Here is a 10604-nt window from a genome sequence, read left to right on the forward strand (position 1 = left end):
AACATATGCTACCAAATCTTATAGACTTAAAAAATGATTCTTTACTCAATCAATCAGATCTAATATCTTAATTTTATATATTCAACTTAAATATTTAAAATTTTATTTTTACCGATTATATTCACGTCTAAATAAATTGAATTGACGCACCCATATTTTATGGTGATAAAAAGATGAATACGTTAGTCTCAGTGTCCCCGTCAACTCGTCCCAAGATCAACACGGAGGAGATAAATCATAGGTGACTACTAGCCTTTGGAATAGTGACTAACACATAAGGGAGACATGCTTTGCCGAGATTCGAACCCTAGACCTCCTAGTGGCAACACCTTATGCGCTAGCCACTAGACCCATCCGAGGGGACGACGCACCCACATTTCAGTAGCATATAGTGGGGGCTAATTTTACCGGAGCGTCGATAGGAGTGTAAATGAGTTGATCCGTTTATGGGCTATTCATATCTCGATTTGAAAAACAAGTTTGTTCGAGTTCGTTCGATTAAGTTAACGAGCCGAGCTCAAGTCTGATTTCAAACTTAAAAATATTATCGAGTCGAGTTCAAACTTAATAGTATTTGTTTCGTGAACTCATGAACATATTTGTATAGAAGCTCGCGAACATATTCATTTAGAAGCACACGAACATATCAATAAGATGCTCGTGGACATGATCATCAAGAGACCCGTGTGTCTATATATATATATATATATATATATAAAATGCTGCAGATTTTGTAATATATAGCGCTCAGTAAAATAATCCCTTTTTATACGGAAATCATGGCATATATATTTTGTTAGATCTTGATATAAAAAATCACACGGTGCAATGTTGCAGTTTTTTTTTTTACAAAAAAGCTCAACTAAAAAAAATGAGAAACTATTTCCATGGGCATGAACAGTTTAAGTTTATTAATAACGGGAAAAGGGCATTTAATTCGATGAAGACAGGAATTAAATTAGAACTTAGAAGGAACTATGCATAACAAATAGAAACGACTAAGAATACAAAAGTTAATTCAAAAGTTTACACAATAAAACAAATATACAATCAAATATTTATATACTAGCTAGATGATGTAAACAAGAGACAACAAAATAAACAACATATTCGATATCAAACATGTTGCAGAACAAATCTTTTGAACTCAGTAGTCTTACATTATGAGGAAAGAGACCCTAAGAATTAGATTGGGATGATTGTCACCTGGTACAATGTTTCGGTATACTTGATTTTTCTATTACTACTTATCTTTTGATTGATTCTTTTAGCATGTCTATGCACTCTAATTTGGGGCTCAAAAGTTCATAGAGTTACATGGTAAGCAATTTGATTCTTTAAGCATGACAAATTGGTTTCCCATTTTTGTACATTCAATTAATACAAAAATATATTCACCTCCAAATCTAATTAACATTTTAGTTTGTTCTAGCGCCTAATGCACTGGTATTTTCATCATCAACTAGTGGGGGCTAATTGTGCTCTGGCACCGACCCATTGGGCTTCTAGTCCAATTAAGCCCAATGCTCAATGTTGTGCATTCAGCCCAAGTATCTAAATTTTCTTTCTACGAATTATATTTACGCCTAAATCTAGTCAATGTCTCATCATTGCCGGTGGATTTGTGTTGGTGCCGACGCCGGCCCTTCCTGCCAGCAAATTGGACTTCTCATCCAACTAAGACTAACAACTCAATTTTTTTTTTATTTGGACCGAATACTAAATATTTCCCTTCTTCGCGGGGTTCCCTTTACTCCTCGACTCGAATTAATTATCATTTTATTCCACCTGCATAGTATTTTCTTTACTCCTCAGTTCTTCCATTATTTCTATTATCTTAAATTGTTCGAGCCGAGGACTTTTATTTTTCAAGCTCGAGTGAGCCTAGTCTTCTTTGACAAGATGTCGTCCTCCAACAAACATTGAAAAGACTATTAATTCTTCGTTCATTTTCCCAAGCAACCAAACTTCCTGACCAGATGACAATTATAAGTGCCGAACCCTCCAGAGCTCAAGAAATACAAGAGCTGCTCGGACTACCTTCCAGCTTGGTCGGTCAGAAATACCATATACACAAGTTGTTATTGGAGGGTGTCCTCTATGTGTTTGGCCTGAGTCCGATCCGCACAAGGCTTCCGTCCTGCCTAGGTACGCTCCTTCTCATTTTAACTTTTGTATCTAACTGATTTTTTTTTTTTTTGCAGCTCAAGTCATGTTGCGCGCACGTCTGGCCGACAAAGCCAAACTCGTGGACGCGGAGATCAATGTTGCGATCATGGCCAAATTGGAGAGTCGCGGTTTGTAGCTGGTCAGTTCCCACGAGGATCTGCTCGGCGAGGAGGAGGGAACTCAAGTGTTGGGAAGCGGCGCTGGAGGAAGTCGGACAGCCGCGAGCGATGCGGCGGCTGCCATAGCGGACCTTCTGCCTAAATGGTCGTCCATGGTCCCGATAGCTGTCGCTTCGGAGTCGACAACTTCTGACAAGCCCCTGCAACACCACAAAAGGCGCTGAGCGGAAGGTTCCTCTCGAACGGCTACTTCAACCCTACAGACCCCCACCGCAATCAACTCTTGACCCCATCTCCGAGCGGGGTGAGACTTCTCTTCCGCCCCCATTCAAGCGGGGTGAGACTTCCCTTCCACTGAGTAGGGCCTTGGGGAATTCCCTATGTATTTGTCCATCGACCAAACACCTTCACTGTCCGGGCTACCTCAAAGGACGATTTGCGCGCCGCCGACTGCCTTCATGCCCCCATCTATGTTGGTGGCATAGGTGTCCCGCATCCGGTTGGTCTCCTCACAACCCACCGGCCAGATGACTTCTGCACCTTCTGGCCTGAGCGGCCAGAGATCTATAATGATAATCGTCCACTTGCTGACTAACGAGTACCGCCATCCGGACGACCCAAGGTCCCTCACCCCCGAACATCAAATAAGAATATAAGGGTCGCTCGCAAGATATGGGCTGACGCCCGAGCCCATGCGGTCGTGGTCATGTCGATGATGGGAGAAGCTCCACTTCTAACCCGAAGAGGAGAGGAAGGGCGACGACTGGTTTTGGGCATGGCGGAGATGAAGCATCGACAGCAGATTGGGGGTGAGGGAATGTGGTGGAGAATTGAGATAGAGTGGAGAGGTGGCAGCCGACCGACGGTGATGAGGAAGGCGAGGGTTGCACCGCTAGCCTTCGTGGTGTGCGCGCGGTAGAGAGCAAAGTAGCGTCCGACGTTCGGAGCGTGAGAAGCCGACAGTGGAAGCGATGGTGTCAGGGCAGAAAATCATGAAGGGCGGCATGAATGAAGAGTTCCTTGGCTACGGTGTGAATCGGAGAGGGAAAGAGATGGTGATTGGCCGACGGCGATGGAAAGGAGGCGGACCGCCGGCCGTGAGGAAGAGATGGAGAAGAGAGGAGTGACATCGGTGCGTTGGCTGTTTGTGTCAGGAAGCCGAGAAAAAAAATGATGGCGTGCGTGAAGGTTGAGAAGGATTAGGTTTCTTAGTGGGTCGGGAGAAAGGTGGGTGCCAAAGTGAAATTTAGAGCTTTTCTACTCTTTAGTTGTATCCAACGGTTCATATCATTCTAGATTTAGATGAGGGCTTGATAATAGATAACATTTTTTTTTTAAAATCGTTGTGGTAGACACTAAAAAAATGTTAATAGACAATGTTTTTCAAAAAGCATTGTCTTTGACCCATTAAAATCTCTTATAGACAACGATTTTTAAAAAAACATTGTCTATTAGTAAGAAAATAAAGAAATAGACAATACTTTTAACTAAAAGTGTTGTTAAAAAAATAACATTTTTTAAAAAAATGTGTTTTTTTTTAAGTATTGTAAAATCCTAATTTTCTTGTAGTGTTTCTAAGGTAATTTCTTGCTTTTTTCCCCTTCAAATATGCTATTATGTTTAATTGAAATTAAAATTTTAGAATAGGTTTGTAGTAGATTGGAATGGAAATGTGTATTATTATTTCAATATAATGTTGGGTTAGTTTGATATTTTGGAATGGGAATCAATGAAATTCCAAAAATGCCCTTGAAGACTACCATATGTCCATATCCTCCTCTCTAAAAAATGCCCTCTCATCTCTCAAAAAATACCCACTCCGTCCACATCCTCCTCGACTATTGCGACACTGAGAAGCTTCACAAGATTACCAATGTCATAGCCTTAATCGCCACCGTGTATCGAGCCACCGGAACTGTGCATGGCTCCTTCGGCTTCGTCAATGTCACCGACTTCAAAGGGGCCAAAGTGAGGTTCTCCGCCATCGACAACGACACCATCCCCATTGATGCCACGTTTGTTAGATCTGTGGATAAACATTTTTGTTATTCAAATCAGTAACATCTTGCCGTCGCTAGACGTAAAGGTGGCTACCGTCGCGCCTTCCCAGGTGAATATCACGAACGTAATGTCGGTCCACGAATGTAAAATCTTCACCAATACTCTATATGCTTCTCCAGTAGAGAAGACCTTTGAGGACAAGCTGATTGGTTGGAAGTTAAAATTGATTGGAAGTTGAAATTAAAGAACTCTACTTTTGGAATGAGATATCAAACCTGATGGAGGGATGGATTTCATCCATTCCCAAAAATTTGGATTTCATTCTCATTCCCATTAACCAAACACAATAAAAAGGAATTATTCCAATTCCCCATTCTCATACCCCTAAATCAAACGTCAGTTTAATAATATGGGGAATTGCTAGATTATGTATAATAGTGAGCAAAACAAAAATATTTATCCTTAAAATAATTTATAAGGTAATTTCTTTTTCAATTTTTTCCTTTCAAATATGCTATTATGTTTAATTGAAATTCAATTTTCATAATGTGGAGAATCGGTGGATTATGTATAATGGTGAGCAATGGATTCAAAAATGAACCTACTAAATCAAACAAATTAAAATATCTTTTTGATGATACTAAAGGACAAAGATATGACTCTTCAATCAAGTTTTTTGTATGCCATATTCTTGATGAAACGATGATTCATGCTCATATGTTCTTATTTTTTCTATACGAATTCTTATTTTGATTATCTAAAATTCATACGGCTTAGATTTTTACAAAAACTTTGATATCTCAATCTTAGGATAATCCTTCTACGAGTGCCCTTACATAGGAATACTCTCAATATATAGGAATTATTACTCATTAATTAGTACCATAAGATGCATCTGGACGTTTAATGACTTTGGATTATTTAAAATTGACATAATTTTTATCAACTATATAACTCAGACACCATCAGTAATCACACGAACACCATGCCACCACCATGAGCTAGGGCCGGTTCGACAGCACCATTGATAATCACCGCATCAACGTACGGCATCATGTCTATCATCAATTTACTTTCAAGTTCAAAAATCATCAGAAGAGGAAACATGCTTCCGATATCATCTGGTCACCAGCCACATCAGCACGTTTCATGATGACGAATGCCCTTTTCCAGGGCTAGAAGGAGTTAGGGTTGAATGATAAATTTTGAAGGACTCATTATTAATAAAAAAGACAGGCACTTTCAAAATGCTAACACATGCATGCATTGTATGCCTTCTCCTCCCTCATCAGTGAAGGTACAGCAGCTAGCTAGTGGGATCGATAGGCTTCCAAGCTGCATGCGCCAGCTAGCTAGCTGCTCAGAAGTAGGCGAGCAAAAGCAAGCAAGCCTGCCTGGGCCTCCAATTCCAGCGTTCCACCAGCGCACGCACGGACGCCAATAATCAACAACGTAGAACAAATAATTGGAAACTGAAATTTATCTCTATATAAAAAGATTGAGTTAATTAAGATAAATTTAATATTTAAATGATGGACGACGAGCTAGTGACTCAAGTCCAACGAATATATGTGACTTCTCAAATTTATCAATGTATAGTGGACCTATTGGGTTGATAGACAATGCTCTTTCTGCTATAAAGAGAAATGCTATTGAAGGAATTGCAAATTTAATTTCATATTGCCGTACAACAGATGTTGACTATTAAGAGAAGATCAAAAGGACACAATGCAAGTGGTAAAATAATAATGACATCAACAATAGTTTGGATCAATTCTGCATTTGTCTTATTTTAAGGATTCGAATCCGTGACTTATTGATGACATGATAATAATTGTCTTATTTTATCTTTATTATTTTCTCAAATCATATTGTTACTAGCTTAGGAGAAGAGGAGAAAGTTTGACACAACTCCTACCAACTTGCAGCATGACAGAGATGATCATCTTTCTTTACTAGAAGAAATTCAGCAAGACCTAGATCATGAGAAAAATCTGAATGTCCATCTTCGCTTGCAACTAAAATTGAGACAAGAATCAAAACTCTGAGTTGGTGCTTGCTGTGAAAGATCTAGAGGGAATGTTGGAACAGAGGCATAAGGAGACATTATGTGCAAAATGTAGTAAAATGGAAATGAAAGACATAGTTGATTTGGATGTTAAAGCCACTAAATTTGAGAATGGACCTCACATCTGCAGAAATCTGAATGTAAAGCAACAGATACCCAAAACAATTTCGGTAAGGGACAATGAAGAGGAGTATGCATCGGTTGCACTTATAAATGAGCGTGATGACATGAAGACTGCTTACTCACTGGAGAGTAAGATAATTGATCTCAATAATGAAGCAGAACTTTACAGGAAAAATTGGGAAAAGCTGGAAATGCAAATGGAAAACCATGATGCCACAACAAAGCTGGAGCAAATGCAACTACGTGAACAACTCAGCATGCAGTATGAGTGTTTTTGCACATTTATCCATTATCAGTGATCTTGAGTTAGAAGTGTGAGTCATTGGAGAAAGAACTTTAGAAACAAACTGGAGTGATTGAAGTAGATCTAGCAACCATCATATTAGCTAAAGTTGAGCGAGAGAAAAGAGCTATAGTAGCAGATGAGACATTGAAAAATACTAAATGGAACATTTCCAAGATTATCAAGTGGCTTCGAGAGGAATCTTTCTGCACATATGTTATCTACATTTCAAGCTAATGAGAAGATAGTCATCACAGTACTTAAAGAAAATGCCAAGTTGCAATCACAAAGAGGCAACTTGGAGAGAATTTTGGAGAAATCTAATAAAGATATAGTGTTATTACATGAGAAATACTAAGTGAACTCAAGCAGCTAGTAGGTCTAATAGGTATCAAGTCAAGAGATGTAGAAAGGTTGAGCTTGAAACTAAAAGATAAGAGCAAAGAACTAGACAACCATAAGCTATCTGAGGAAGCATTGCAAAAAGACTTTATAAGAGAAGTGCAGTTACTCAAATCTGAAGTGGCAACCCTCTAAGCAGAGAAATCTTTTCTCTTGGAACAGAATTGAAAAAAAGGAAAAGTTGCTAGTTGAGATGTAGCTACTAAGAATAAAATTCATACAAAGTGAGCTATCTTTGCAAGACAGAAATATGGAAATTGATTTTCTTAAGAAAGAGATAGAAGCTTTAAAAGAGGAAGTCTGTAAATCATTGGTGAACATAAATGATCTCAGCCATACAAAAGATGGAGATGCTATTCTTGATACTATGAAATCCGAGGCACAAAACAAAATACTAATGCAGAATTTAATTATTGAAGCATGCCTCAGATGGTCTTTGGGAGGAAAAGCAGATGACTACTGAAGACAACTAGTTCAAATGTAAGGACCAACATGATATCAGTTTAGCATGTAAATTTTTACATGAGATGAAAATTAATATTTTGTAGCTCATATAACTGATCACCAAATTCATTGTAGCATAGATACACAGATCTCGGGCATGAACACCACAAAACATGAGTGCAGAATAGAAACACTTCCATGACTGTGCACATGGACACACTTATAGGAACAAAATGATATTGCATAAGCTGATATTGATGGAGAATAAAGGATAATATTCTCTTCATACAGGATCTTTTTCGTCCATTTAAATACGGAGAAAATTGAGGAAATTACAACGATATGCGGAAAAACTTTATGCTATAATTAAACCATACTTGAAGTCAAAGACATCGTCCCTGTGCTATCCTCAAATTTTGAAGTCAAAGTGTGATCTTCCACAGGAGTTAGGATTTCAGCGCCGTATAACCTCACCAAATGGGAAAGCAAGGATCGTTAAAAATCTCTCATAACCCTGTAGGGATCACACCCTATATATAGTTTGATACCCACTATGCGTTATCAACCCATTAATAATAATGGATAGTAGGTTTAAGGTAAACAGGTCTACGCATATAATATCAACATCCTAAAACAAACAAACCCAATAACACATCAATTAGATCACATCAATGGATTTGGACTTAAGTGGTAAGATAGTGACTTATGAATTCACGGTAAGCCCACTAACGGGTTATCGGATATCAAAATATCCAACAATCTCCCACTTGGACTACATGTGAAGAAAACATAATACACAATATATTCCTTAGTTACATGTAACAATGTCAATCTTTATAGGTAAAAATACCCCAATAAACAATTTGGTTCATCAATTCCATTAGCAAGGACTAAAGAAGTCATAGCTACTATAATTGTACCAAGTCTCACAGTAATCACAATATGAATTTCATTGATGACATAGATCTGATGTGGATGTATGACATGAGAATTGTATGAAAAGTAATTTGCACATGCACATTCTCAACTGATCCTCCTAATGACCCAAAGGGTCCATGTCATGTTTACAAATACCTTAAGCTACACTGCAGTTGTAAACCATGACCTATTCTTTACGACTCAAAATAGAGTCCATATCATATTTACTACACTAAATGCTAAACTATATTAGTAAATTATGATATCTTTATTTCAGAGTGGTAATCAAAATTTATTACTGTTGCAACAAACAAGAAACTATATGTGAAAAATGAACATATATACGTAATAACAAAAGTGTTCATTATATATAGAGAGCAACAAAATGACAAACATAAATAAAGACTCCCACTAAACTGGTACTTCACCCAATAAAAGCACCCCCATATGCGCAACATGCACATGAAACACCTTGGGTTGCAATCCCTTAGTGAGTGGATTTGCAATCATAAAGTTTGTACTAACATGCTCTATCCATACTTGACCACTCTGAAATCTTTCTTTGACCACTAGAAACTTGATGTCAATGTGCTAGGACTTTGACTAGCTGCGGTTGTTCTTTGGATATAGTTTTGCAGTTTTATTATCACAGTTAATTTTCAATGGCCTATCAACAGCATTGACGATATGTAATACTGTGATAAAGTTTTGTAACCATATTCCTTGATTTGATGCTTTGTAGCAGGCTATAAACTCTGCTTCCATCATAGAAGTAGCTACAAGAGTATGTTTGACGTTTTTTCAAGATATAGCCCCTCCTGCTAACATGAAGACATAACCTGAGGTGGACCTCCTACCGTCTAAGCATCTTGCAAAGTCTGCTTCTGAATATCCAATGACCTCCAGATGACCTTATCTCTGATACGTGAGCATATAATCTTTTGTTCTCTACAAATACCTTATAACTCTCTTGACGTCTTTCCAATGTCCTGGTCCAGGGTTACTCAAATATCTATATATCTAACATCCCAACTATGTACGCAATATTTGGACTCATGCAAACTTGCACATACATGAGACTTCCAATTGGAGATGCATAAGGAATCTTTTATATCTCTTGAATCTCAAGTTCAATCCGTGGACATTGCTGCAGGCTAACCTTTCACCTTTAGACACATATGTGTCACAAGGTGCACAATTTTGCATGTCATATTGATTAAGAACCTTTTTGATATAGGCTTTCTGCAAAAGTCCAAGAATGCCACTTGGATGATCACGGTGAATTTGTATATCTAATACAAAAGATGTTTCACCAAGATCCTTCATTTCAAAGTTACTAGATAGAAATGATTTGGTTTCATGCAGCATGCCCTATTATTGCTTGCCAACAAAATATCATCCACATACAAAACAAGTATAATGAACTTGCTCCCACTGAACTTGATATATATACACTGATCAACAGGATTTTCTCTAAAACCAAATGAGGAAACCACTTGATCAAACTTCCGGAACCACTGACGGGACACTTGTTTCAAACCATAAATGGACTTCTTTAACTTACATACTAGGTGCTTTGAATCCTTGGATTCAAAGTTCTCTGGTTGCACCATGTATATAGTCTCATTGATTTCTCTATTGAGAAATGCAGTCTTTATGTCCATTTGATATAACTCTAAATCATAATAAGCCACAAGTGTCATGATTACTCTAAAGGAGTCTTTCGTCGGAACTGGTGAGAATGCCTCCTTGTAATCAATATCCTCGTTTTGAGTGAATCCCTTAGCAACAAGGCGAGCCTTATACTTCTCGACGTTGCATCGTGAATCCAATTAGTTTTAAATATCCATTTGCAACCAATTAATTTCACGCCTTTAGGCACCTACACAATCATAAAAGCTTTTTTAATGAGATTTTTAAATTTTACAAACCTTTGACAAAGCTTACATTGGAGATGCTCTTAGTCTTGTATCTATTTATTCATAGCATTTCTTTTCTCTTATTTCATTATATTGTTGTTATATTCAATGTTAGACCCAAATGAGGCCAGTACCTCACAAGCTCCTTTTGAGGATTG

This window comes from Zingiber officinale, chromosome 5B, assembly GCF_018446385.1.
Source record: "Zingiber officinale cultivar Zhangliang chromosome 5B, Zo_v1.1, whole genome shotgun sequence".
In the NCBI taxonomy this organism is placed as follows: domain Eukaryota; kingdom Viridiplantae; phylum Streptophyta; class Magnoliopsida; order Zingiberales; family Zingiberaceae; genus Zingiber; species Zingiber officinale.